We start from the raw sequence: 27,442 nt of genomic DNA, 5'->3' as shown, positions 1-27,442 counted from the left end.
ACAAGAATATAACTACTATAATACTGCCTCCTATGTACAAGAATATAACTACTATAATACTGCCTCCTATGTACAAGAATATAACTACTATAATACTGCCTCCTATGTACAAGAATATAACAACTATAATACTGCCCCCTATGTACAAGAATATAACTACTATAATACTGCCCCCTATGTACAGGAATATAACTACTATAATACTGCCCCCTATGTACAGGAATATAACTACTATAATACTGCCCCCTATGTACAGGAATATAACTACTATAATACTGCCCCCTATGTACAAGAATATAACTACTATAATACTGCCTCCTATGTACAAGAATATAACAACTATAATACTGCCCCCTATGTACAAGAATATAACTACTATAATACTGCCCCCTATGTACAAGAATATAACTACTATAATACTGCCCCCTATGTACAAGAATATAACTACTATAATACTGCCCCCTATGTACAAGAATATAACTACTATAATACCGCCCCCTATGTACAAGAATATAACTACTATAATACTGCCCCCTATGTACAAGAATATAACTACTATAATACTGCCCCCTATGTACAAGAATATAACTACTATAATACTGCCCCCTATGTACAAGAATATAACTACTATAATACTGCCCCCCTATGTACAAGAATATAACTACTATAATACTGCCCCCCTATGTACAAGAATATAACTACTATAATACTGCCCCCCTATGTACAAGAATATAACTACTATAATACTGCCCCCCTATGTACAAGAATATAACTACTATAATATTGCCCCCTATGTACAAGAATATAACTACTATAATACTGCCCCCTATGTACAGGAATATAACTACTATAATACTGCCCCCTATGGACAAGAATATAACTACTATAATGCCGCCCCCTATGGACAAGAATATAACTACTATAATGCCGCCCCCTATGTACAGGAATATAACTACTATAATGCCGCCCCCTATGTACAGGAATATAACTACTATAATACTGCCCCGTGTACATGAATATAACTACTATAATACTGCCCCCTATGTACAAGAATATAACTACTATAATACTGCCCCCTATGTACAAGAATATAACTACTATAATACTGCCCCCTATGTACAGGAATATAACTACTATAATACTGCCCCCTATGTACAAGAATATAACCACTATAATACTGCCCCCTATGTACAGGAATATAACTACTATAATACTGCCCCGTGTACATGAATATAACTACTATAATACTGCCCCCTATGTACAGGAATATAACTACTATAATACTGCCCCCTATGTACAAGAATATAACTACTATAATACTGCCCCCTATGTACAAGAATATAACTACTATAATACTGCCCCCTATGTACAAGAATATAACTACTATAATACTGCCCCCTATGTACAGGAATATAACTACTATAATACTGCCCCTATGTACAAGAATATAACTACTATAATACTGCCCCCTATGTACAAGTATATAACTACTATAATACTGCCCCCTATGTACAAGTATATAACTACTATAATACTGCCCCCTATGTACAAGAATATAACTACTATAATACTGCCCCCTATGTACAAGAATATAACTACTATAATACTGCCCCCTATGTACAGGAATATAACTACTATAATACTGCCCCTATGTACAGGAATATAACTACTATAATACTGCCCATATTTTCAGTAATATTACTTTCCTCCTGTCCAGCAGTGAAGGGGTACACAGGTTAGATAATTGGGGTGCAGAGTTTGCCCTGATTATTTTAGGTTGCTTCAATTTAATAAAATATAATGGCTTCTGATGGCTGTGACTCCTAGAGCTTGCAATTATCCTAATTGTTATAATAATGAGTGTGGGGGGGGGGGGTACATTCCTCTGAGTACAGGCAGTCCCCGGGTTACATACGAGATAGGGTCTGGAGGTTTGTTCTTAAGTTGAATTTGTATGTAAGTCGAAACTGTATATTTTATAATTGTAAATCCAGACAAAAAATTTTTTGGCCCCAGTGACAATTGGAGTTTAAACATTTTTTGCTGTAATGGGACCAAGGATTATCAATAAAGCTTCATTACAGACACCTTACAGCTGATCACTGTAGTCTGGGACTATAGTAAAGCATTCAGAAAGCTTCACCAGAGGTCAGAGGGGTCTGTCTGTAACTATGGGTTGTCTGTAAGTCGGGTGTCCTTAAGTAGGGGACCGCCTGTATTGGGCCCCCTCTTCCCTCTGTGCTCAGTATTGTGGATGCCCTCTGGTCCCTGGTGTGATCTGGGGTTTTATAACAAGCCTTGTTCTATCATTGTCCCTTTGATCCATATTTTTGGCAGGAATGATGATTATGTAATTCTCTGAGCGCCGGCCCTTGCCCCGGGTCACCAAATATTTTACCTTTCTTCTTTTGCTTTTTTTTTGTACCATAGAGGGGGGTTATGTGATCAGTAAGGGATTTGTTCTAGACACATTCAAGCTTAATAATTGAATATTTTGAGAACCTTAAAATTTCATCCTGAGCCTCCTGGTTCATGAATGCACTCTGTATGAAGGCAGACACTTGCACACTGACACATAGCGATGGTGTGTGTGACGGAGTTTGTCTGCAGGGATTTGTAGATGTGTGGGATTCCTGTCTGCGCCTGGGCCGCGCTCCTGTCACCTCGCAGTGATGGGGCCCCTGTCATATGTGTCATGTAAATCTCAGAAAACACAAGTTATTTATATACCTCAAGATGCCAGCCGTTCCCTTCCCCTTATAGATTGGCCCCGTGACCTCTAGGGGTCGTCCTCAGGGGTCTTGTAGTCCTACAACAGCTGCAGATTGCATTTCTAATCCCAAAATCCCTTAAAGAAAATCCCTGAAGGTTTAAGTTTCATCCCTGTACAATGAAGTCTAGATCTCTGCTTGTTTGGTGCAGTGTGTCAGTGCAGGTAGGAGTCCAGGATAAGGCTGATTCTGTAGGTAGATTGTGTGGATTGTTACATTGTGTCCGTGTTTGTCTTGTGATTTCCCAGGAATGGGATGGGTTTAGCTGAGACAATGTAACAAGGTTTACACATATTTAGTGTTACCCCAGGTTGGGGCTGTAGGGTGACGGGTGGAGAGCGATGGATTACACATGATGTTACCAATAAAATGAGCCTAAGTTCAGTATTGTCCCTGGGGAGATGTGTAATCAGACCATTTTATATGTTGTTAGTAGCAGCAGGACTGTGATATATGCATTTATGTTCCAGGATTGTAATTTCTACAAATGCACTTGGTTGTGTGTCCTCACACTGCTGTGCTCTGTGCAGTGAGTAAAATCTGTAAGCATCTGCTTGAATATAGCAGTCACTAAGAATAGACAGGGTCTTTGCAGTAGTGTTATTCAGAGAGTACAGCCCCCTGTGCACTTGGAGAAGCTACAATCCGGGAATATAAATCCATATATCACAGTCCTGCTGCTACTACATGCTCCTGGGTATCAGAAATCACTGATATGGCGGTCGCTTCAGGTCTATATTCTCAGTAAGAATCAGGAAGCGGGTCCGGGAATGGGTGAGGGGCTTAGTCATGCAGGGGTTAAGTGGAGCCAGTCTGTGTGTGGAGATTATCAGGAATACTTGTGCTATCTCCATCCTGCTATCTGTGTGTGAGAGAATCCAGACCTGAGGGTGACAGCCACATACCTCTATACTGTGTCTTAATATATAATATATATATATATATATATATATATATACACATGTTGGATTGGATTTTTTTCAAATTTTTACATTTCTTTTTTCTAGATTATTCCTTTACTATTTTACCTTTTCTTCTGTTCTGCACATTACATAATATTTCTCACTGCTGAAGAGCTCACACTTTACTGTGGCCCCATGTTCACTAACATCTGTATATATCGGAAGCAGATGATAGTGGTCATGTAACTGATGTAGACTTCCGGACCCCCGGCTGCTTCCCTTTGGTAGATAATTCTGATCCTCCTTCTTCTCTGCATCCTGGTCACTTGCATCTGATTTGGACCCTGGATCCGCTCTTGCACCCTGGTGTCCTTTATCGGATTTGGCCCCTGGTTCCCCCTCATGTACCCTGGTGTCCTGTATCCGATTCGGCCCTTGGATGCCCTCTTACACCCTGGTGTCCTTTATCGGATTTGGCCCCTGGTTCCCCTCTTGCACCCTGGTGTCCTTTATCGGATCTGGCCCCAGGTTCCGCTCTTACACCCTGGTGTCCTTTATCGGATCTGGCCCCAGGTTCCGCTCTTACACCCTGGTGTCCTTAATCGGATCTGGCCCCAGGTTCCGCTCTTGCACCTAGTGTCCTGTGTCGGATCTGGCCCCAGGTTCTGCTCTTGCACCCTAGTGTCCTGTGTCGGATTTGGCCCCTGGTTCCTTCTAGCACGCTGGTGTCCTGTATTGGATTCGTCCCCTGGTTCCCTCTTGCACCCTGGTGTTCTTTATCGGATTCGGCCTCTGGATCCCCTCTTGCACCCTGGTGCTCTGTATCAGATTCTGCCCCTGGATCCCCTCTTACACCCTGGTGTCCTGTATTGGATTCGGCCCCTGGTTCCCCTCCTGCACCCTGGTGTCCTGTATTGGATTTGGCCCCTGGTTCCCCCTTTTGCATCCTGGTGTCCTGTATTGAATTCGTCCCCTGGTTTCCCTCTTGCATCCTGGTGTCCTGTATCGGATTCGGCCCCTGGTTTCCCTCTTGCATCCTGGTGTCCTGTATCGGATTCGGCCCCTGGTTTCCCTCTTGCATCCTGGTGTCCTGTATCGGATTCGGCCCCTGGTTTCCCTCTTGCATCCTGGTGTCCTGTATCGGATTCGGCCCCTGGTTTCCCTCTTGCATCCTGGTGTCCTGTATCGGATTCGGCCCCTGGTTTCCCTCTTGCATCCTGGTGTCCTGTATCGGATTCGGCCCCTGGTTTCCCTCTTGCACCCTGGGGCTCATTGTTTTTCCTATCTCCAGGTCTGCATTATGTCCAGAGTCTGCTTTTCCACTTGCAGTTAATCTGATGGACACACTGAGCTGTTGGTGCAGTGTGCAGGCGGGGGCGCTATCTGTTATCAGTGGGCGCACACGTGGCCTCCACCAGTGCCAGAGCCAGCTGGGAAGAGACATTGGCTGGGGACGCCCTGTTCTGGCCGCTCTGCTTCCTCTACTCTGTGGCAGATGTGACATTTGGCAGTGCTGAGGCGTGAGGTACAGGATTCCTCAAACCTTTTTGGCTGCACTAATTGCCCATTTGATTATAAGTTTTGCCTGCCTGGGTATTACGTGCATCCCCTGCAGAGGGAGCTCCTGAGCTGTTTGATGTGGAGACCTGTAATTTCACCTGCTACATGACCCCCTCCACCATGACAGCAGGTCCCCACCACCAGCTCAGGATGAAGTGCACTGGTTCATGGTCGGAATAATGTCGTATTCTCTTATGGGTGAAGTAAAAACCCAATGCAGTCTTTGGGGGGCGCTATAATTCGCTCTTTTGTTGTTGTCCTTGGCCCTGTGGGCCCCCTATCTGCTGATGTTTACCCGGTGGGCTTGGCCTGACCCCCCTACTCCCACATCCCCTTTGATGGCAGCCGCCCGCGGGTCTGTTTTATGTTTTTCTGCTTGGTAACTGGATAGTCCTGACATCCACCGAGCGATTGTTTCCCATCAGGGAGAAGATTGTGTTTGTAAATAGAAACCAAACACTCGGCCGCGCTCTGCTCCGGTTCTCTGCAAGCTGCGGGGCTCAGATGTGTGCGCCGCACCACTGATGAGGGGTTACCACAAGTCTTAATCTGTTCAGATAAGGCCCCACACTCACAACCCATCAGAAATGGCTGTGGACGACCCAGATGTTACCTGGACAGTAAATTGACTTTAATAAGAGTTGTGCAATGCTCTGTTTCCCCTGTGGGGGCACTGCAGGGAAACTGGACACAGCCAGATGGATATTGGGGGGGCTGGAGGAAGTCATGCTGTGATAGTGGAGGAAAGGGAAGGCGTGGTGGTGTCCGGCAGTGACTACTGTGGTGAACTTGGTGGCACTTTTGGGGGATGAGGCAGGGACCCCAGCTGGGCTCTGTGTGTGTGGGGGGGGGGGGGGGTGAGGACCCCCACTGGGCCCTTTGCGGGGGGTGAGGTGGGGGGGCCCGCTGGGCACTTTGGGGGGGCGAGGCTGTGCACTGCACCCTTGGGTGTATGTTTGCTCTTGTCCTGACCCCGGACATCTCCAGCTGTGTGCTCTGTGCGCTGACTTGTTTGCCTTGGGATTGAGAGCGTTGTGTGACAAGCTGGATGTCTACCAAGGAGCTACGTGACAGCTCCGCACCTGCGGAGTGATCTCGCGCTCGGGCACCATAATATTATACGCAGTCTATTCTGAGACAGCATATTTATTACCATTCTATGGCAGTAGGGTATTACACTTGGGTGATATAATTGGGGAGAGTTCTCACATCGCTGTCATATCCTACTGCAGTAGTGCACCCCCTTGTATTTCTCCAGTATTTACAGCAGTCCACACTGCGCTCCATTCTCTGTATGCAGTAACCATAAACCCATTTTCCATTAGTCATGTCCGTTTTCACCCATTAATCGTAGAGTGGAGCTCCTCATCTGAGATGATCCCTCTTTCAGCATTAGCGCACCCCCTAAAAGTTAACCAGTATTTACTGCAATCCACACTGCGCTCCATTATTAGTATATAGTAACCATGAAACCATTTTCCCCATCAGTCATTTTAGATTTGCCTCCAGTGATCACAACATGATTCCTCCTAAAAGTCAGGACAAGCCGCCTTCTCCCAGGAATTTTAACACACACTCCCCCCCCCCCCCCTTCCTCTCTCACATCAGGCCCCGCCCCCAGTAATCACTTCATGATCCTAGCCATATAACATTACATGGGTTTCTGCTGACAGTAAGTTGTGCAGCTTGAATCATAGAGTTGAGGAATTAGGAATCTGCTCCAAATCCCCTGCAGGCCCGGATTCTGGGTCACATGGGCGGGGGCGCTCCTGGGTTGTGGGTTCGTTAGCAGGAGGACTTGCTCGTTACACCTATCACTTTCCCTTATCAGAGGGATCGTCCTTGTGAACCGCAGAGCTTGCAATCAAGGATGTTGTGAAGGAAGCGAGGCTGCAACCCAACATTCTTGTTCCTTGAGCGGTGACAGTCAATGGTGTCAGAACTGGTTCTCCCACTCCAGACGCCCAGAACTGGTACACAAAGGGTTAATTCCAGTAGGAGGTCACGGTGCTCCCTCTTCACCTGTGTCATTGTATTCAGTTTTAACCATTGGATGCCTGGGGCTATCCTTGTACTGTGTGAGCTGTGATTCGCTCCCTCCCCTGCGAGCACCTGGATACAGGTGGATGTGAGCAGCTGCAGGTTCTGGTCGTGATTTTATGGAGTTTAATTATGTTTTTGAGCCCCTAAACTTGGAATAGAGGGGGGGGGGTTGTAGAATTTGCTTATTCAGCCTCCATTTTTAATCATGCTGTTACTATGCCCTGTGTTCTGTTCATTGCATTGCCAAGTATTAAATGGGCTGAATGTAACATCTGGATAATTTTCCAGGGAACCTGCCAGCTAGTGTGACCAGGCAGCCAGTGTTATGTATTGTCCCTGGAGATATGCGTAATCAGACCTTTGTGTATGTTGTTAGTAGAAGCAGGACTGTGAAATATGTATTTAGATTCCAGGATTGTAGCTTCTGTGGGCGTGTCCTCACAATGCTGTATTCTCTGCAGTTGGTGTTGGGCATTGTTCCTGGAGAGATGTGTAATCGGACCTTTGTGCATTTTGTTAGTAGCAGCAGGACTGTGAAATATGTGTTTATATTCCAGGATTTGAGTTCTCCCAGTGCACAGGGGCCATGTCCTCACACTGTGTTGCGCTGCCAGTCTTATATATTGTTCCTTAAGAGATGTGTAATCAGACCTTTATGGATGTTGTTAGTAGCAACAGGACTGTGAAATATGAATTTATATTTCAGGGTTGATGCTTCTCCAAGTGCACGGGAGGTGTATCCTCATACTTCTGTCTTCTTAAACTTTAGGGTGGTGACACACATGGCATTTTTAGGCCGTTTTTAGTTAGTGCTTTTTCAGATCGTAAAAAATGTATCCATTAAAAACGTACTAAAAACGCCATGTGTGTCACCACCATTATACTGAACCTGTTACCAGAGTTTCACTAATAAGCCTTATAACAAGTTCCTGTTATAACAAGCACTATACTAACTTGTGCCCATTCAGATCAGCTGTAAAATGCATAGTTCCTATTCCCTGAAAATGAAGTTTGTAAGCCTACCTGGCACCTGCATGAAGGAGCAGGGTGCCCCAAGGGAGTGTGCTATTACTTATAAGGCAGTGTGTCTCCTCAACTCAAGGGAGGGGGAGAAGGGACTTGCCAGCAGACACACTCGTGACACTCTGCTCCTTCAGGCTGGGTGCAAGGTAAGGCTGACACACAGTTCATTTTTGGGGATAGGTACTATGCATTTTTAAGCTAAAAACATACTCAAAGATCTGATTACAGGGACAATACACAACACTTGAAGCACAGGGCACAATGGTGTGATTACTCTCCAGAGACAATATGTAAAACTGCAGTCTCTGTGGTCTCACCTGCTGACAGGTTCCCTTTTAAGATGACAGGTGATGGTTTCCTTCTTCCCTCTTGTGGGTTCCATCGGTATTTTTAAAAGGGGAAAAAAACCACAGCTGATACAAAACATATAAACGAGCCCTAAAGAGAACGAGGAAGTTTTGCTTTCGTGGATGTAATCTCAGCTGATGCAGGGCGCGGCCGTCGCGAGGTCACGTCCTCTCCCTTAATGGAACGTTCCACGTTCCTGTGTTTTTTAATGTTTCTCACTTAACATTCTGCTCACGGAGTTCCCGCCCCCCTCGGAGTGCTCGGCTTTTACGGGACACATTTATTGAAGGTTGTGTGTAAAGTGAAGGTCACCGGATTATTTCCATGATTCCCATTATCGTTCCTGAGATGTGGTGTCCCGTGAGTAGCGCCCCCTAGGGGGTCATATGCGGCGTGCGGCTCGTGTTTTAGCGGATATTTGGTTATGTGACTTGGTGGTAGAGGTAGATTTGCATAATTTGTTTCCAGATTGTTTACTATTTGTTACAGATGGTTTGGGATTATTTTCGGCTTCCTTTTGGTATGGAGTAGGGGTGCTCTGGGGTCATTGGGGTCATACATATTGGGTCATGATTTCATTCACTGGATTTGCTGGCTTTGCCATGTACGAACAGCAATTAGGAAAGCGTCCGCTCTTCTGCGTCGCTCTTCTCTTCCACAGCAACAACAATTCCGTAACTGTGGTTCCTCTTTCCAAACAGTCGGCTGCAGGAAGTGGATCAGAAAGAGTTTAGGAAAGGAAACCAGGTGTCCAGAGGAGAGGAGAAGATCTCCCCACAACGTGCCCATTCTACCCCTGCCAGCTGGCAAACTCCACACCATCATCCATCTCTTCCCAAACAAACCGGGACTCGGAAGCTTCAGGGTCAAAGGTCGGCGCTTCTCAATCAGAGACTCTGAGAGAAAAACATAGCATTGTCTCAATAGGCTGATGTAAGGGAGTCCTGTAATACAACTTAAAGGGAAGGTGTCAGCAGGTGTGACCATACAGAATGCAGCCAGATTTAGGTATTGTCCCTGGAGAGATGTGCAATCACAGTGTTGTGAGGCAGCAAGACTGTGATGTATGGATTAATACTGCAGGATTGTAGCTTCTTCAAGCGTACTGGAGGCGTGTGCACTCGCACTGCTGTGCTCTGTGCTCTCTGTATTGAACTGATACTGCCTACCCCTCTTCTCTAAATGACTGTTTCATTATTCTTCAATGAGCTTATTGCCGCCTTTACTTGCATCAGAATGGAAGCAACAATCCTGGAATATAAATCCATATTGCACAGTCCTGCTGCTACAAATAACGTACACAAAGTTCTGATTACACAACTCTCCAGGGACAATACATTGACTGCAGAGAGCACAGCAGTGTGAGGGCACACTCCCAGTGCACTTGGAGAAGCTCTAATCCTCGAATATAATTCCATCACAGTCCTGCTGCTACAAACAACATACACAAAGGTTTGTTTGATTACACATCTCTTCAGGGAAATGTAAAACTGCAGAGAGCACAGAACACAGAAGTGTGAGGACCCCCGCCCCAGAGAAGCTACAATCCTGCTGTCTTTCTCCAATTTCATCTTGTCATGTAAAGGTTATCTCCATTTACCAAGGCGTAGATCATCTGACGCCCATTTAAATATACCAGAAAGTTACAAATATATTTCGGGTGGGATGTTCACTAGCCCCTATGTGCAGTGCCCTGCTATACAGGTGACTGTCTTTCCAGCCTGCACAGACTTGTGCAAGGGAGAAGACTATGAGGCTTAAGGCTTTATGGTACACCAGGGAGGAGATGTAGCCTGAACGTGGGATTGTTGTGTTCTGCGCTCTGAGAACGAGACTTAGTGGAGTCACAAACGCAAGACATGAAACGAGATCTTGCGTGGAGCGGGGTGAGGATCATTGACCCTCGGAGGGGCTCCTTTCCATCGACTTTCATCCTTGCAGGGAGAACAAGCCTCATTTACTCCTCGGATAAACACTGGGATCAGGGCGAGGTCCCAGATGTGGGATGTGTGGAAGTGCAGAAGGCAGGAAGCTCCCACTCCATCCATCCCCTGGCTGTATTGTGGAGCTCAGCATGTTACGTGTCTCTCTGATGGCTTTTATGGTTGACAAGGGTTGGATGTGCCGGAAACTCTGACTGTAAATGTTTCAGGATGCAAACAATGCAGAATCGCAAGGGAAGTCTCATCTTAACAGAGATATGGGGTTATATTAGGGTAACTGCACTCAAACAACCCCTTAATGGCAACCCCTCTCATCGTTGTAGTAGCTATGGCCGCTTCCTCCCATCCTATGATGTTTATTAGACTCCCAACTTTAACCAGTAAATACATGAGGCTCTTGGTGTCCATTGTTGGTGCCCGTGACTTAGAAAGTTCCCAGGAAAGGAGCCATGTTGTAATGGGGTGCAAGAGGGTTAGTTCTGAGTGTTGGGCACTGAGCTCATGAATGTGTGGTGCCCTTTCTTCCTACTGACCCTTTGCTATGGTGTCCGATCCAACACCAAGCATATCAGAGCCAACTTTGCTTCAATACTAGCGTTGCGTCTAATCCCGCAGCACTGGAGGCCTCCATCAGGAACCATATCTTTGAATTAGAATTGGATTTATATCTTTGATTTAGTTGGAACCCAGTCATTAACATTGACGAGTGAGTGGTGCCCCTTGGTTCCATGGAAAGTAATGGGTGGGACTTTTGGGTCCCGTTGGTCAAGTCTAGTTCTCCTGAGGACCCACTGAAGGCAATGAATGTGGGCACCTTGGTCCTTGTGTTCACGTTGGATCTTGGTAAAGCCTGGAGCTACACCCAATCCTTACACAATGAAGACTATATTGGGCACCACCACCCCTGGTCCTGTATGCTGCCAAAGCCTTGGATGTACATCTAGACTTAAGTAGGAATCCAAGCAATCACTAAAGCTAGAGAGTAAATGGTTCCCCTTGTTTTATGGGGTACAAAAGGATTGGATGTGACCCTTAGATTTTGTTGGGTACTGAGACCCCACCAAAGTCAATGAATGGGTTGTCTCAGAAATGGTGCAGGGTCAATAGCGAGAATATCATGGGCACTTTGGTTTTATTAGCCACTTGGGACCCCAATAAATCAGTGTTTGATGCAATCTTGGGTTCCTGTGGTCCCAGAGGATTTACGCATAGATGAAACGATATATATAGCTGGAATCTACTGCTGCCCCCCACTGATACCAGAGGGGGTCTATGGAGCCTCTATAGTGTCCTGTGGGAGGGACCCCTAGTGCTACCTGCTATTGTTGATGCTGTAGTAAGTTGTTACAATGTTCCATGGTCCTTGGAATGATAAGTGACTATTCCTGTCCTGATCCTGCTGGTGGTGGGGTTAGGCTGTGTAATCCCAGAATCCTTTGCATTCCAAGTTTAAATGGCAGGCGGGATTCCTGGCATTAGTTTCTCATTTAGACCTGGCATAAATAGGGTGTGAATTCCTGCGGTCTCACTTAGAGATAAGTAGTGTCATGTGATCCTGTGCGCTATATTTAATGGGCCTCCGCCTCTTTTATATGTGTTGTCTTGTAAAGGGGTCCCCTATCCCATCCCTGCGTATGATCCAGAGTCATTTAAAGGGTTTCAGTTAATGAATAAAATGATCACTTTGAGATCATCTAGCGTCTAACATTTGGGGAGACCCCATGTATAAGCTTCTAGATTAGATGTTGGCTCTAATATGTCATGTGACTGGCTTGCAGCTCAATCCCATTAATGTTTTTAGGATTTAGCTGCAATACCAAGCACGGCCACTATACGACATATGGCGCCGTGCATGGAGACTGCAGAGCTCAGATGTTTCCCCGCCTCCTTTTAAAGTTCTGTTCTCTTGCTCTGAGATGTGGAGTTTTGTGTCTGGATTGACCCCCGTCGGTGGGAGGGGCTAAGGCCGGAACGTGCTTTAGTTTTAAATGGAACCAATTTATTTTAAATTGGTCCTGATCATTTGTAGTCAAAGGCGGCAAGCAGAGATCTTGAAAATTTTCTGAACTCTGCAACGTTGTATTATAATAATAATAAAGTGCCTTTGTCTGATTTTGGAATTTTTTGAGGATTTGTGATTTTTTTCCTCCCTCGCTGCGCTGGGATGGCCAGCACTGGCTGCTCTCATACTGGGATGTAATGGTTTCTCCATCTCTTACTGGAAATCGATCATCTTCCGCCAGTCCGTCTTTATGGTCCCCGGGGTCCCTGTATCCAGTACTCAGCACTACATCCCGCCTGTAATAATAACACTCGTGCCGCTCCTCCGGGAGAGGAAACTCCATTTAAAGGAAAATCTTTGCATTTTCCGGCCTTTCCCGGAGTGAGGATTGATCTGTCGGGCTCGGCCTCGGGTTTTTAGCCTCACTGAATGTTTCTGATTTATAGGTTTTTCCCTTTTGTGATCTGATGAGTGAAAAGAACTTTTGAAGTGATACATTGTAACGCTCAGCGGGTGTCGACTACTAGTGGCAGACGTTGGCACTACACTACCAATAGCTGAAAAGTTATTTTTATGAACTGTAGATTAGAAGATATAGTTGCTTTCTACCAGAAACAGCGCCACCCTTGCCCATAGGATTTTTCTGGTATTGCATTTAAGCTCCATTGAAGTGAAAAGAATTGAGCTGACTTAACACAGGTTACCTTATGGACAGAGATCTTCCTCCTGTATTAGGAAAGGATACCACTACTATACTTTTCTTCCATTTTACTCCAGTCGCTGCCAAAGCTGCATTCAGAATTCGATCTGAGAGCAGCTGCAATAGTAACAAGGTTACTAATAATTGATCAAGTCACGTAACTACTTGTAAATGCAGCTCTCACTGTGACTAGAGTAGACTGACGATGGTTATAGTTTTCTGTGTTGGGCCGGGACCTCCTTACCTTGTAATCTCCGGGCAGTGGCGGCCGCGGCGTGTTGTGATCGCCGCTTATCTGTAAATCCGCATGTAAGTCCTTAATGATGTGACTGAAGTGCGGCCCACGCTCAGATTTTCAGATTATTTTTTTAGTAATCCTGGAATAAATTTGTCAAAACTTGTTCGGCCGCAGCAGAGTTATTGCCGGTTTGGCACCTGGGACCTTATTTACCTGGTCATGAAGATTAACCCGATCCTTGCTTTATAAAGTTTGGGAGTTGCGTTTTATCATATAGACTGGTTTACTGATGTCCAGACTTTTTTGGGTGCTGTGTGGCAGGGTGTGCGCTTTATGGCAGCTGCACTGAAAAGAGACTGCTGACCCCACCCTTTATTACTGACGAGGTGGCTCTGCCGACCCTGCCGTCTTCTGTACCAGTCTACACAGTAAAACTAAGTTGTGTACTCTGGGATAAGTCAGATTATTGTCCGATCTCCTGTTTCAAAACTTTGATGCAAAAAATAAATAAAATGTATGAAATGTGTAGATTTCAGCTGCTTCGTTACAATGGGTGAAATCCATAATAATTGTTTTGTTTTTTCTCTTAGGTGTAGCAGAGTTGAATTTTCTCCTCCTGGGACTGGGCACATATCTGGGTGAGTGTTGGTATAATACAGGTGGGGTGCGTGGAGAGGGGACTATATTTTGGCTTGTCATCTGAGGCGATAACACTACATAGCGACGTCTCTACCTAATGTCTTCCTTATGTGAGTATACCACCGCGTCCTGCCGCGACCTCTCCTTCCCTGCGTAATCCTGTACATAACGTATGGATGTACATGTACCTGCAGATACATACCCCCAGCATCACCTGCTAGCACTATGTCTGGCAATCCAGCTCCACAGCTGAAATCCCCCATAATTCCTTGCTAGACCAATGTCTGACAGTTTGGTTCTGTATTATACCTTGTTGCTGATATCCCTCTGCATTCCGTATCATCCCTCAGTATTCCCTGCTTATACAATGTATGTCCATCTGATCTGTTTTATAACCCAGAGCTTACACCCCCCAGCGTTCCCTGCTAGTACAGGGTCTGCCAATCTTATCATGTATTATTGTGCGGTACTGAAATCCTCCAACATTCCTTGCTAGTACAGAGTGAGTACACTCCAGAGCTGAAATCCCCCAGTATAGGCTGCTTTTACAGAGTCCATCTGATCTTGAATAACAATCCTGCTCTGGACCCCAACAGCACTCCCTGCTAGCACAGTGTCTGGTAGTGATATACTGTGTTATACTCCAGAGCTGAAAGCCCTCTGCATTCCCTGCTAGCACAGTGTCTGGCAGTGATATACTGTGTTATACTCCGGAGCTGAAATCCCTCTGCATTCCCTGGTAGCGCAGTGTCTGGCAGACGGTAGTCCCTCAGTATTCCCTGCTTATACAATGTATGTCCACCTAATGTGTATTGTAACCCACAGCTTACACCCCCCCAGCGTTCCCTGCTTGTTCAGGGTCTGCCAATCTTATCTTGTATTATTGTCTGGCACTGAAATCCTCCAACATTCCTTGTTAGTACAGAGTGAGTACACTCCAGAGCTGAAATCCCCAGTATTCCCTGCTAGCACAGAGTAAATCAAGCTGAGCTTGTATTAAAATCCCCCATCATTCTGGCAATAAGACACTGTATTATACTCCAGAGCTGAAATCCTCCAGAATTCATACATTCTCTAGTTTAGCTGATACATTGTATACATGTTGTTCTCATTACATCCCTGTTGTTAGTGGTAAGTGCGCCTTTAACCCCCGCCTCACCAGTGTAAACAGGCCCGCCCCCAGTCTGCGCTCTGGGACTTCCCTGGAAGGCCGTTGGTTTGTGGTTTTTTGGGTGCGGTGTAGAGAATGTTTTTGAATGTGGTGTCAGGCTTCCTCTTTAATGTTTCTTTTTTCAGCCGCCTTCCCCCCCTCTCCTCCCTTCCTGGGTGTACTGGGTTAATTACAGGGCTCCGCATCTGATCTCAGATTAATCGAGTTATGAGGTTTCACAGTCATTAAGTCATTGGGTGAAGAGTTTCTTTTCGGGGATTTATTGTCTGTGCACAGCCTCGGCTCATACTGAATAGAAGGCGAGAGCTGCAGTGTATACTGACACACATGCAGCAGCCAGATCCTCAGTCTTAGTCACCGCAGTAGCATCCTTTGAAGTGGAGACACATTAGAGGGGAATTCTGCCATCTATAAATTGATAACCTGCCTATAGACTGTCCGACACCCGGCGCCTCCATCGATCAAACCTCTGCGTGCACAGCGCCATACATTACATTGTGGCTGTTCTTGGCCATTCACTTGCAAGCAGTCATGTGACTGAGAGACATGATGTGATTGGTCCAGGTCGCATGCCTTGGAGTATCCCTTTAAGCTGTTAATACTTCGATTTATGCGGTAAAACCTTCTGCTTCGTTTCAAGATCTCTGCTTGCTACCAATTAACGGGAACACTCATGCTTGCTTCCGAAACTGAACACGTGTCTCTACCTACTCCTTATCCCCGTTGAGGGTTTGTTACAGTCTCGACGTCGGCATCTCTAGATTGATGCTTGTCCCCTGCACTGATACATTGTAACAGATCTGGAGAGGGGCTTATATAGATCCTACCTTATAGGACTATTACTGTACACACAGGGCGGGGGTCCTCCATCCTCTGGAGGGTCTGCTCTATACATTATCACAGCTATTGTTTCCTGCCTGAATGGGAAAGTTCAGCATTCCTGATCCTGATGGGGAGGGGGGGGGTGATGGGGGATTAACCCCTTGTTGTCGTGCCTGATTTCGTATAGAAGTCGGTCGGTTTAACGATTTCCCTGCTCATCCTGGGCGTATATGATTCATGAACGTCAGAGCCGCAGTGAGGACTGACACCAGGGTACAGTTTGTCCTATAATGATGCAGACCAGATGGATATTTTAACCCTCTAAAAGCTTAGCTTGGTGATGATGGGTGGAGTAGTCTGATATTCCGGGACGTGGCAGTCTCCCATCCCCCATCAGCCAAATTCTACTGTCCCGGCTCAGGATGAGATAAGCTCCATATCATATTCCGCAGATTCCTGGAGCTCCGGCTTCTTATAAGGAGTCATCATGGGGCCCCCAGGACAACACCCGACCCCGGAGGGGCCCCTAGAACACCACCAGACCCCAGAGACTTGGACTCCTCACAATCAGTCACATTCTGATAAGTAGTTACAATGTATCAGTTTACTTGCAACCTAAACATATCTTCTGTCTCACACCTTTGTGGATACATTGTAACAGAACCTCAGCTCCGAAGGAACCTCTACTAATCTTGTGATTTACAATTACGGATCTCCTAGATGATTGGCCTCACACTGCTGTGCTCTTGGCTCTCTGTGTTTTTCCTCTGTTCTGAGTGACTGCTAACAGCACAGAAGTGTGAGGACTTGCCTTTTTTGCACTTCAAGACTAGGGACAATGCAGAACACTGGCTGCACAGAGCACAGCAGTGTGAGGACACCTCCCGAGTGCACTTTCAGAAGCTACAATTTTGGAATATAAATCAGTGGCAGCTGCGTACAAACATCCACAAAGGTCTGATTACACATCTCTCCAGGAACAATACAGAACACTGGCTGCACAGAGCACAGCAGTGTGAGGACACACCCCCAGAGCACTTGCAGAAACTACAATCCTGGAATATAAATCCATATATCACAGCCCTGCTGCTACTAACAACATACACAAAGGTCTGATCACACATCTCTCCTGGGATGGCACATGTCACTGGCTGCAGACACTGCTTAAAGATCCCTTTAAGAGCACCCCCTTCCCTCTTCCCTATACTGCAGCTTTCAAAGATAGTAATTAGCGGAGTAATCCTCACATTTAACCCCTTCTTCCTTGGTTGGAGGCTTGGCCCGGGGCAGCAGGGAAATGGTTATTATTTATCCATCTTTTAACTAGAAACATCTGGTGGCCCCGCTGTCCCCCAGCCTGAGCCCACCCTCTATCCAGCTGCGGAGGACTGGGTATAGCCCACAAGACCGAATTAATGATTGACAATAGTGATGGGAAATAGTGGGAAAGATGGGTGATGCAATAACGGGTGGGGGGCACCCAGCTTTTCCTGACACCTGATCGTCTATTACCTTGTAGGGACTTGTATTTATATGTGGATTGTACAGGATCATATAATTACACCCCTATTCACATTACTGCTTATGTGTCAGTCTACACATGAATCAGGAGGCTCAGGATGAATACTTTAGGCATTATCAAGGCATTTTTGGGTCCAGACATTAATGGAATGGGAACAGTCGCATGAATAAATCATAATCTAACCACCCAGACAATCGGCAATTTTATTATCCGTAAATAATCGTGCAGTTTTTCCGCTGACCGCTCCTTGATCTTTCCATGTAAATCCGAGTCTTGTCTCTGGGGCTAAATGTCAGGACAGGCTGCAAGTTATTGGAAGCCCCCCCGGGAGGAGCGCTCGCACAGTACATGCTGTTCCACGGTGGAGCCGGCGCGGGGGGCGCTGTTAGTGTTTAGTCCTGGCCGCCATCCCCGCACTGATGTCATTTTATCCCTTTAACATACAATATCTGCTCCTAGGAAAGCTGGGTGCCAATCAATATCCCTGCTATTTCGCCTTTCTTAGGGGGCTGTGAGCCTGAACTCAAATTCTAATATCCTACATGTCACAGCATAGCTCCATCTGACACTCAGGATCCTGGGAAAGCTGGGTGGCAACTAATATTGCCCCTTTAAAGGGAGATCACCCAGCGCCCATTCAGATTCTCTGACATCTTTCCTACAATATACCTAGAACTTGTGTACATGTATGTCACTGCATCATTAGTTTTTCTGCTCAGGATCCTGGGAAAGCTGTGTGGTAACCAGTATTCCCTCTATAAAGTGTAATCACATCTTTCAATTCTCCTCAGATATGCCTATTGCTTATCTAGAACTTATTCATATGTAAATAACTGCATAGCTGGACTTTGCTTCTCAGGATCCTAGGAAAGCTGGGTAGTAACTAATATCGCCTATTCAGGGAGTAATCGCTTTGTTTTCACAGCCTCCACCATGACATAGAACTTATGAATGTGTCTGTCCCTGGGTAGCTAATTGTGAAGGTCACGTTCCAGGGAAAGCTGAGTGATGACAAATATAACTTCCACCCAGCTTTCCATTCATCCTGTTTGGCATGCTGTTTTTTTCCTAGTTGTCTGTAATATCCATAGAATGTACAGTATCTGTATTGTTCCCCTCCTGTTGTGGCGCCCTCTCCTGGTGGTGGACACTACGGGGAGATGTGTGAGCCCCTCGGATGCTGGCGCCCGGTCACCCTTTCTCCCCTGCGTGGAGTCCGTGCCATGTTTTGAATGTTTGCCGCTTGTTTACATTCCTGGTGTGATCCTAGATATCGCTTTCCCAGGAGTTGGGGGGTAGAGGCGTCCTGGTGGGGGGCACCCACACGTACCCACTTAGTAATTTGTCCTTCCAATCCATCAACAATGAAATTCCAATAACACGTTACAAAGTTGCAAGTGTCAGTCTATACCGCAGACTAGAATTGCGCTCCTCAGCCAATGAATGTGACGCTGGCTGTAAATAGCGCCGCTCCTGCCAGCGGGCGTCTTGGCGGTCGGATGTGGGAGAGGCTCTGTCATCGCTCGGCTCAGCTTCTCCTAAGCTGAGATCCTGTGGTTTTGTTCGGCGGTTTTGCTCTTCCCCCTTTATGACCAGAAAGTTAACAATTAAAGGGATGTTCTTTTCTCTCTTTTTTATGAAGTTTGTATCACGGTATTTCCAAAGTCTCTGTTCATCCTGCGCTGCCTGGTTCAGGAATAGAATGCAAAAGTTTCAGTAAAGACTGACACCATGGCCAAAAATAAAATCATGGCTGCTCCATTGTCATCGCCTGACCGTGAGACCCCCCCTGCCCCAGGGGGGTGTTCAGTCCCGCATTCTTAAAGGTAATTTGGGAGAAAGATGAGACCCCTGGGAAGACGGTGAAGAAGTCGGAGCAGGTAGAGGAGTCACTTACACATCTGGCTCCAGACATTCCCATAGTTGAGCTTCTAACTTCCTAAGAACTGAAAAATGGACCCCCAAAACTTAGATTTGTGCCTCAATAGAAGGTCAGTGTTGTGGAACATGACTACTGTCTCCATCCTTACTCTGCGTCTATTGCCCTGTCTGTGTGTCGGTCTAAACTGAAATTCTGGAATTCTGTTCGTGTGTATTATACACATCGTGGTATAAAATATCTTGCAGCACAGACTTTGGACTCCTCAGCCTGTAATATGGTCCGAAGTTCTGCAGTTGTGTTCCTGGTTCTGTCGTGGTGCCAGGAGTGGTCACAGCGGAGCACAGCGCTTCCCTTTATCTCTCGCTGTTGTTGTTCTGAGTGTCTGATCCGTTTCCTCTTTTGTGCTTGTTTGTATTTTGATTTTGTTTTTTTTTTTATCTGGGATGTGACCCGCGACCTTCGCTGTGACGTTACCCTGCGAGGAGACTGTAGCAGATACATGTCCAGGAGTAGTTGTCATAGGGAAATGGTCACTTCCTGCTATTTGAATTGCCTGCAGTAGAGGAAGAACAGGAAGACTGATACGTCTGAAGGGGAGACGGTCAGAGGAGGAGCAGAGGAGTCTGCAGGAGAGGGAGGGGGAGGCGGATAAGTCTGCAGCAGGGAAGGAGGGGGAGGCGGTGAAGTCTTCAGGAGAGGGAGAAAGAGACTGAGAAGTCTGCCAAGTGGAAGAAGGGGGACACAAAAGTCAGTGACAGGAGGGTCAGAGTAGTCTGCAGGAGGCGAGGAGGGGGAGCGCAGAGTAGTCTGCAGGAGGCGAGGAGGGGGAGCGCAGAGTAGTCTGCAGGAGGCGAGGAGGGGGAGCGCAGAGTAGTCTGCAGGAGGCGAGGAGGGGGAGTGCAGAGTAGTCTGCAGGAGGCGAGGAGGGGGAGCGCAGAGTAGTCTGCAGGAGGCGAGGAGGGGGAGCGCAGAGTAGTCTGCAGGAGGCGAGGAGGGGGAGCGCAGAGTAGTCTGCAGGAGGCGAGGAGGGGGAGCGCAGAGTAGTCTGCAGGAGGCGAGGAGGGGGAGCGCAGAGTAGTCTGCAGGAGGCGAGGAGGGGGAGCGCAGAGTAGTCTGCAGGAGGCGAGGAGGGGGAGCGCAGAGTAGTCTGCAGGAGGCGAGGAGGGGGAGCGCAGAGTAGTCTGCAGGAGGCGAGGAGGGGGAGCGCAGAGTAGTCTGCAGGAGGCGAGGAGGGGGAGCGCAGAGTAGTCTGCAGGAGGCGAGGAGGGGGAGCGCAGAGTAGTCTGCAGGAGGCGAGGAGGGGGAGCGCAGAGTAGTCTGCAGGAGGCGAGGAGGGGGAGCGCAGAGTAGTCTGCAGGAGGCGAGGAGGGGGAGCGCAGAGTAGTCTGCAGGAGGCGAGGAGGGGGAGCGCAGAGTAGTCTGCAGGAGGCGAGGAGGGGGAGCGCAGAGTAGTCTGCAGGAGGCGAGGAGGGGGAGCGCAGATTCAGCTCGGGCTGAACGAGATGCAGGACCTGCCCTACATAGATTAATATTTGATCATTTTCCACAATGCTTGGGGCTGTAAGAGTTAATATCCGGATAATGTCCTGGTCCGTGTGACGCTGATCCTTAGAGAGGGACATTTCCTCCCAGGAAGAAGCTTCACTAGTGGAGAATCCGCGGCCACTTACTGAGCGACTACCAGGCGTCTGTCTGAGAGTCTTGTACAGGCTGATGTCTTGGTTTCCTGTCCACTGGAGGGGGGTCGTCACATTGTGCCAGATATCCTTGTGACCCCGCGGACCGAGCTGTATTGATCCCTGCCTTCCAGGAATCTATAAAATGGGATTTCTGTTATTAGCAAAGCGCCAACCTATACTGCAGCCACGTTGTAATATAAGGGAATCCCCAAATCTGCAGCAGGAGCTCGCAGTGACCCCTGTTATACTCCCCGCTGTATTATACATCGGCCGCACTCATAACCATAATGATTTCCTGGCTGCAGAGATCCAAGAGCAGCCGTGTGCCGGAACCCGCTCCGCCTGCCAACATCCCAGCCTGCTGCCATGGAGACCGCAGATACATCCCATAGTCTGAATAAGAGGAAATAACTGACACCTGCCGGACTATCAGATATTTTGGATGATTAGTATATACGTCACTTATCCTGTATTACACTCCAGAGCTGCACTCACTATTCTGCTGCTGGTGCAGTCACTGTGTACATACATGACATTACTTATCCTGTACTGATCCTGAGTTACATCCTGTATTATACTCCAGAGCTGCACTCACTATTCTGCTGGTGCAGTCACTGTGTACATACATGACATTACTTATCCTGTACTGATCCTGAGTTACATCCTGTATTATACTCCAGAGCTGCACTCACTATTCTGCTGCTGGTGCAGTCACTGTGTACATACATGACATTACTTATCCTGTACTGATCCTGAGTTACATCCTGTATTATACTCCAGAGCTGCACTCACTATTCTGCTGCTGGTGCAGTCACTGTGTACATACATGACATTACTTATCCTGTACTGATCCTGAGTTACATCCTATACTATACTCCAGAGCTGCACTCACTATTCTGCTGCTGGTGCAGTCACTGTGTACATACATGACATTACTTATCCTGTACTGATCCTGAGTTACATCCTGTATTATACCCCAGAGCTGCACTCACTATTCTGCTGCTGGTGCAGTCACTGTGTACATACATGACATTACTTATCCTGTACTGATCCTGGGTTACATCCTGTATTATACTCCAGAGCTGCACTCACTATTCTGCTGGTGGTGCAGTCACTGTGTACATACATGACATTACTTATCCTGTACTGATCCTGAGTTACATCCTGTATTATACTCCAGAGCTGCACTCACTGTTCTGCTGCTGGTGCAGTCACTGTGTACATACATGTCATTACTTATCATGTACTGATCCTGAGTTACATCCTGTATTATACTCCAGAGCTGCACTCACTATTCTGCTGGTGGTGCAGTCACTGTGTACATACATGACATAACTTATCCTGTACTGATCCTGGGTTACATCCTGTATTATACTCCAGAGCTGCACTCACTATTCTGCTGCTGGTGCAGTCACTGTGTACATACATGACATTACTTATCCTGTACTGATCCTGAGTTACATCCTGTATTATACTCCAGAGCTGCACTCACTGTTCTGCTGCTGGTGCAGTCACTGTGTACATACATGACATTACTTATCCTGTACTGATCCTGAGTTACATCCTATACTATACTCCAGAGCTGCACTCACTATTCTGCTGCTGGTGCAGTCACTGTGTACATACATGACATTACTTATCCTGTACTGATCCTGAGTTACATCCTGTATTATACCCCAGAGCTGCACTCACTATTCTGCTGCTGGTGCAGTCACTGTGTACATACATGACATTACTTATCCTGTACTAATCCTGAGTTACATCCTGTATTATACCCCAGAGCTGCACTCACTATTCTGCTGCTGGTGCAGTCACCGTGTACATACATGACATAACTTATCCTGTACTGATCCTGGGTTACATCCTGTATTATACCCCAGAGCTGCACTCACTATTCTGCTGCTGGTGCAGTCACTGTGTACATACATGTCATTACTTATCATGTACTGATCCTGAGTTACATCCTGTATTATACTCCAGAGCTGCACTCACTATTCTGCTGGTGGTGCAGTCACTGTGTACATACATGACATAACTTATCCTGTACTGATCCTGGGTTACATCCTGTATTATACTCCAGAGCTGCACTCACTATTCTGCTGCTGGTGCAGTCACTGTGTACATACATGACATTACTTATCCTGTACTGATCCTGGGTTACATCCTGTATTATACTCCAGAGCTGCACTCACTATTCTGCTGGTGGTGCAGTCACTGTGTACATACATGACATTACTTATCCTGTACTGATCCTGAGTTACATCCTGTATTATACTCCAGAGCTGCACTCACTGTTCTGCTGCTGGTGCAGTCACTGTGTACATACATGTCATTACTTATCATGTACTGATCCTGAGTTACATCCTGTATTATACTCCAGAGCTGCACTCACTATTCTGCTGCTGGTGCAGTCACTGTGTACATACATGACATTACTTATCCTGTACTGATCCTGAGTTACACCAGTATTATACTCCAGAGCTGCACTCACTATTCTGCTGGTGGTGCAGTCACTGTGTACATACATGACATAACTTATCCTGTACTGATCCTGGGTTACATCCTGTATTATACTCCAGAGCTGCACTCACTATTCTGCTGCTGGTGCAGTCACTGTGTACATACATGACATTACTTATCCTGTACTGATCCTGAGTTACATCCTGTATTATACTCCAGAGCTGCACTCACTGTTCTGCTGCTGGTGCAGTCACTGTGTACATACATGACATTACTTATCCTGTACTGATCCTGGGTTACATCCTGTATTATCCGATGTTTGTCAATTACCTAAAAACAGTTAGGTTACATATTACATATCCCTAATTGTCAACATTTGGTAACTAATCTTAACGTATTATAACGTAGCATTGTGTTACATTGTAAGAGATGTCATTTGTGATGCAATGGTATCCTAAACCAGCCGGGGTGGAAGCGAGAAATAAACTTCAGAATTGCAGCTTTGGCTGTTACTAGAGCAGTGTTTGATAACTAAAGTTTGAATTAGATGTGATGAAAAATAAAAACCAACTGGCAAAAATTTTAATTTTCATTGGGATACTTGAGGATCCTGAACCTGAAGGGAGGTCGGGTAAAAATTAATTTGCCATTGTTCTGAATGCAGCTTTGGATGTGATTGGAGCACAAGATACGGAAACTCATCTCGAGTTTCAGCTGTCCTAGACTGAGTGGATAGGGTATAGGAGAAGCGGTTACATAATGAGGCAGGTTTGTAGCATCCTGGGAAAGCTGGGTGACGGCAGTATCATCACTGGCTAGCCGCAGTATGATCAGTCTCTTTAAAGGGAACCTGTCATCAGAAATTGGCGTAATTAACCACTACCGGTATGTCGCTGAACAGCTTCTAGATGATTTTCTCTCATGGCCCAGGGTGGAGGCATCATCCAGAAAATCAGAAAACTTTGAAGTGAGATGTTAATTGGTTGTATAAAGTCGTGGAGGCGGAGAGTTTAACACTGAAGTCAAGCTCTCTCTGCCTCTGAACACCTCCTATGTGATTGGCATCATACGTCAGACTTCAGGAGATTTGATAAGTGATGTACCTGGACGCAGGACCATAATTACAGTGAAGGGGGAGTTTTAAGGCAGGGAGAGCTTGACTTCAGTTTTAAACTCTCCGCCTCCTTGACTTCATAAAACCGTTTAACATCTCACTTCAAAGTTGATTTTCTGAATGATGCCACCACATCAGGCCATGAAAGACACATCCTCTAGAAGCTGCTCAGCTGCTTCGCCACATGCTGGTAGTGGTGAATTTTTAAGATAAAGGGAACCGATCATCAGAAATTAAGTAAATGTCAGACCCTAGACACAAGGTAATGTGTGCTGTCTTGTAGACATGGCACCTCCCTCTTGGAGGACAGCCTTATAGTGTCACATACAAGGGATAAAGCCGCTCCGTCTGACTCCTCTTCCAGGTTATATAATCTTATGCAGATGAAGTCAGACTCACAAATCCCCTGTAAGAACTTGGTCATATGAACCACGGCCAGCTGCCGGAGCTGCCACCCAGGACATTGTACGGTCCAATTACTAGAGTGATGCATCATGGGCCTGGAACCACGGTCATTATGGGTGGTTTGAAACTTCTTTGCAGCAAAATTATATGCCAGAATTTTCACTTTAGTGTGACCACTGACGCATTTCAGGGCAAACTCTCCTTAACTCCCCTCTCTGAAGTTATATTGTGTTGTGTCCCAGTCACATGCCGCCATCTTTTTAATGTTAAAAATATCTATTAGGTATTTGGTCATAAAACGCAGATCTGACAGTTTCGACGCATTTCACCACTTCAGGTTCCCACAGACTATTGGCAATTTGTGTAGATGATGTGCAATAACCAGGCCAAAAAAGTAAACTTATTCTCCCCCACAACCTACCCCCCCCCCCTCTCCAGACCACGCCCACCACTGACGCAGTTCGGCACTCATCCGCTCTCTCTGCGCGGTCCCCTTTCTGTCTCTGAATCCTGTTCCGTCACATCTGATATTTGATATTCTCAGCTCTTTGTTTAGAGTGGTTTTGCATGATATTGGGTATTGTTCACTTCTGACACGTTTCTGTTCCATGAGGGGGGTTGTGTATTTTATTTTTTATTTATAACAAGCCGGTCCAGATACCTCCACCTGATTGGTGTCACTTTCATCAGGTTTTTGACCCTAGTTCTCTGACGCGTTTTATAACTTTTAGATTTTTCTTCATATTTTCTGGATACATTTACGACACTCTAAAAATTTCTTTAAGTTCAGCCGAACCTGAAAATGGCTTGGGGAGGGGGTAACCCTACTACTAGGATCAGAAGATTATGAAGACCCCCTTTGAGGGTTAACGAGGAGGGGGGGGGGGGGGGCACTTCTGATACGTGACATCATAGCTTCTCCAGTGGCTGGCACGGGTGCCCTCTCCTCCACAATGAGACGCCTGTGTCTGTAGAATCCTGTTCTTTCCATAGATGCGGCAGAGGCGCATGTCATCTGTCGGGAAGGTCGCGGCATGTGACCCCCGCTACGTGACGTGCGCCTGTCCCAGATAATTACATCTCCTCTAATGAAAGCCGAAGTAGCAACCACCTCGTCCCTGGAGGAACGAAGCGCTGGACCTCTAAACACTCTTAAAGGGACAGTGCGCCTAAAAATCACCTAGGGAGGGGCTAGAGCAGTGATGGCAAACCTTTTAGAGACCGAGTGCCCAAACTACAACAAAGACCCACTTATTTATCGCAAAGTGCCAACACAAAAGTTTAATTTGTGATTTATACTCCCTTCTCTGTCACAGTTTTCATTGATACCAGCACCTGAGGCACCAATAAAGCAGAAAATAGTCCCAGGTAGAGCTGTCACTTTAAAATAGCTCTGTGCACAGCAAGTCCTGGGCTGTCTGGGACTGCAGGAAGATACATGGAGTCATCTCTGGTGATGGCCTGGGTGCCCACAGAAAGGGCTCTGAGTGCCACCTCTGGCACTAGTGCCATAGGTTAGCCATCACTGGGCTAGAGGATCCCCCTCCGCTACCATCTCAAAGACATAACTTGTTACAGTTCAGTCCATGAATATGATTCCAAGATGGCAGTAGAGACCGACGCACGGATATAACCTGATGTCATGAGCTCTTCTTATACCTCTAGTTCATATTGGGGTTAGTGGCCCTTTAAATACGGGGCGTCGCATCTAATCTGCAGATCCACTTTCTGATATCCCATTACAGTTCCAGCGCTTTGCTGCATTTTAGTTTGTCTTCTACTCTAGTCACATCTGAAGCTGCGTACAAGCTCTGCTCACCTGCTCTATGTTGGCAGTGTAATACCCCCTTTTGTCGTAACTAGAGTATAACCCTTGCGTCATTCTAAGAGATGCATAAGGATGATAAATGTTACATCGCCCACAAAGCACCAGCAGGGGGCAACACTGAGATGTAACCTTTTTGAATGCAGCTTTGGATGTGATTGGAGCAGCCGATACGAAACTGTGGTTCTAGGTTTGGGCTGTGGTGCTTCTGACCTCTGATGTAACCGCGATGATATAACGGTTACATTGTGTTTGTTTGTATCAGGACATGGGCTGCCATGGGCAACCATTACATCTCGGAATAGAAAGCTTTATTCGTCATGTGGTGACCTGTGGATGACTGCCCATATGCAGGGGTCACGGTGCAGGCAGTAATTCGGTCTCCCCATGTGA

At 46.5% G+C, this 27,442-nt stretch overlaps 1 protein-coding gene across 6 annotated transcripts in view; it reads left to right on the top strand.

Moving 5' to 3' along the window:
- ADD3 (adducin 3) overlaps positions 1 to 27,442 on the top strand; it is a 75,274-nt gene that overhangs the window by 28,202 nt on the left and 19,630 nt on the right. For 5 of the 6 annotated variants that reach the window (XM_072131066.1, XM_072131067.1, XM_072131068.1 and 2 more), the window contains exon 2: positions 14,121 to 14,168. The gene's annotated coding sequence lies outside the window, so the exon portion shown is untranslated. Of the gene's footprint in view, positions 1 to 9,401; positions 9,520 to 14,120; positions 14,169 to 27,442 lie in introns of those variants that run through there. The other variant, XM_072131065.1, reaches the window with a different exon arrangement.

Source organism: Engystomops pustulosus, chromosome 11 (genome assembly GCF_040894005.1).
Source record: "Engystomops pustulosus chromosome 11, aEngPut4.maternal, whole genome shotgun sequence".
NCBI lineage: Eukaryota > Metazoa > Chordata > Amphibia > Anura > Leptodactylidae > Engystomops > Engystomops pustulosus.
The sequence above is the reverse complement of the archived record's forward strand: the minus strand, read 5'-3'. Positions and strand labels throughout refer to the sequence as shown.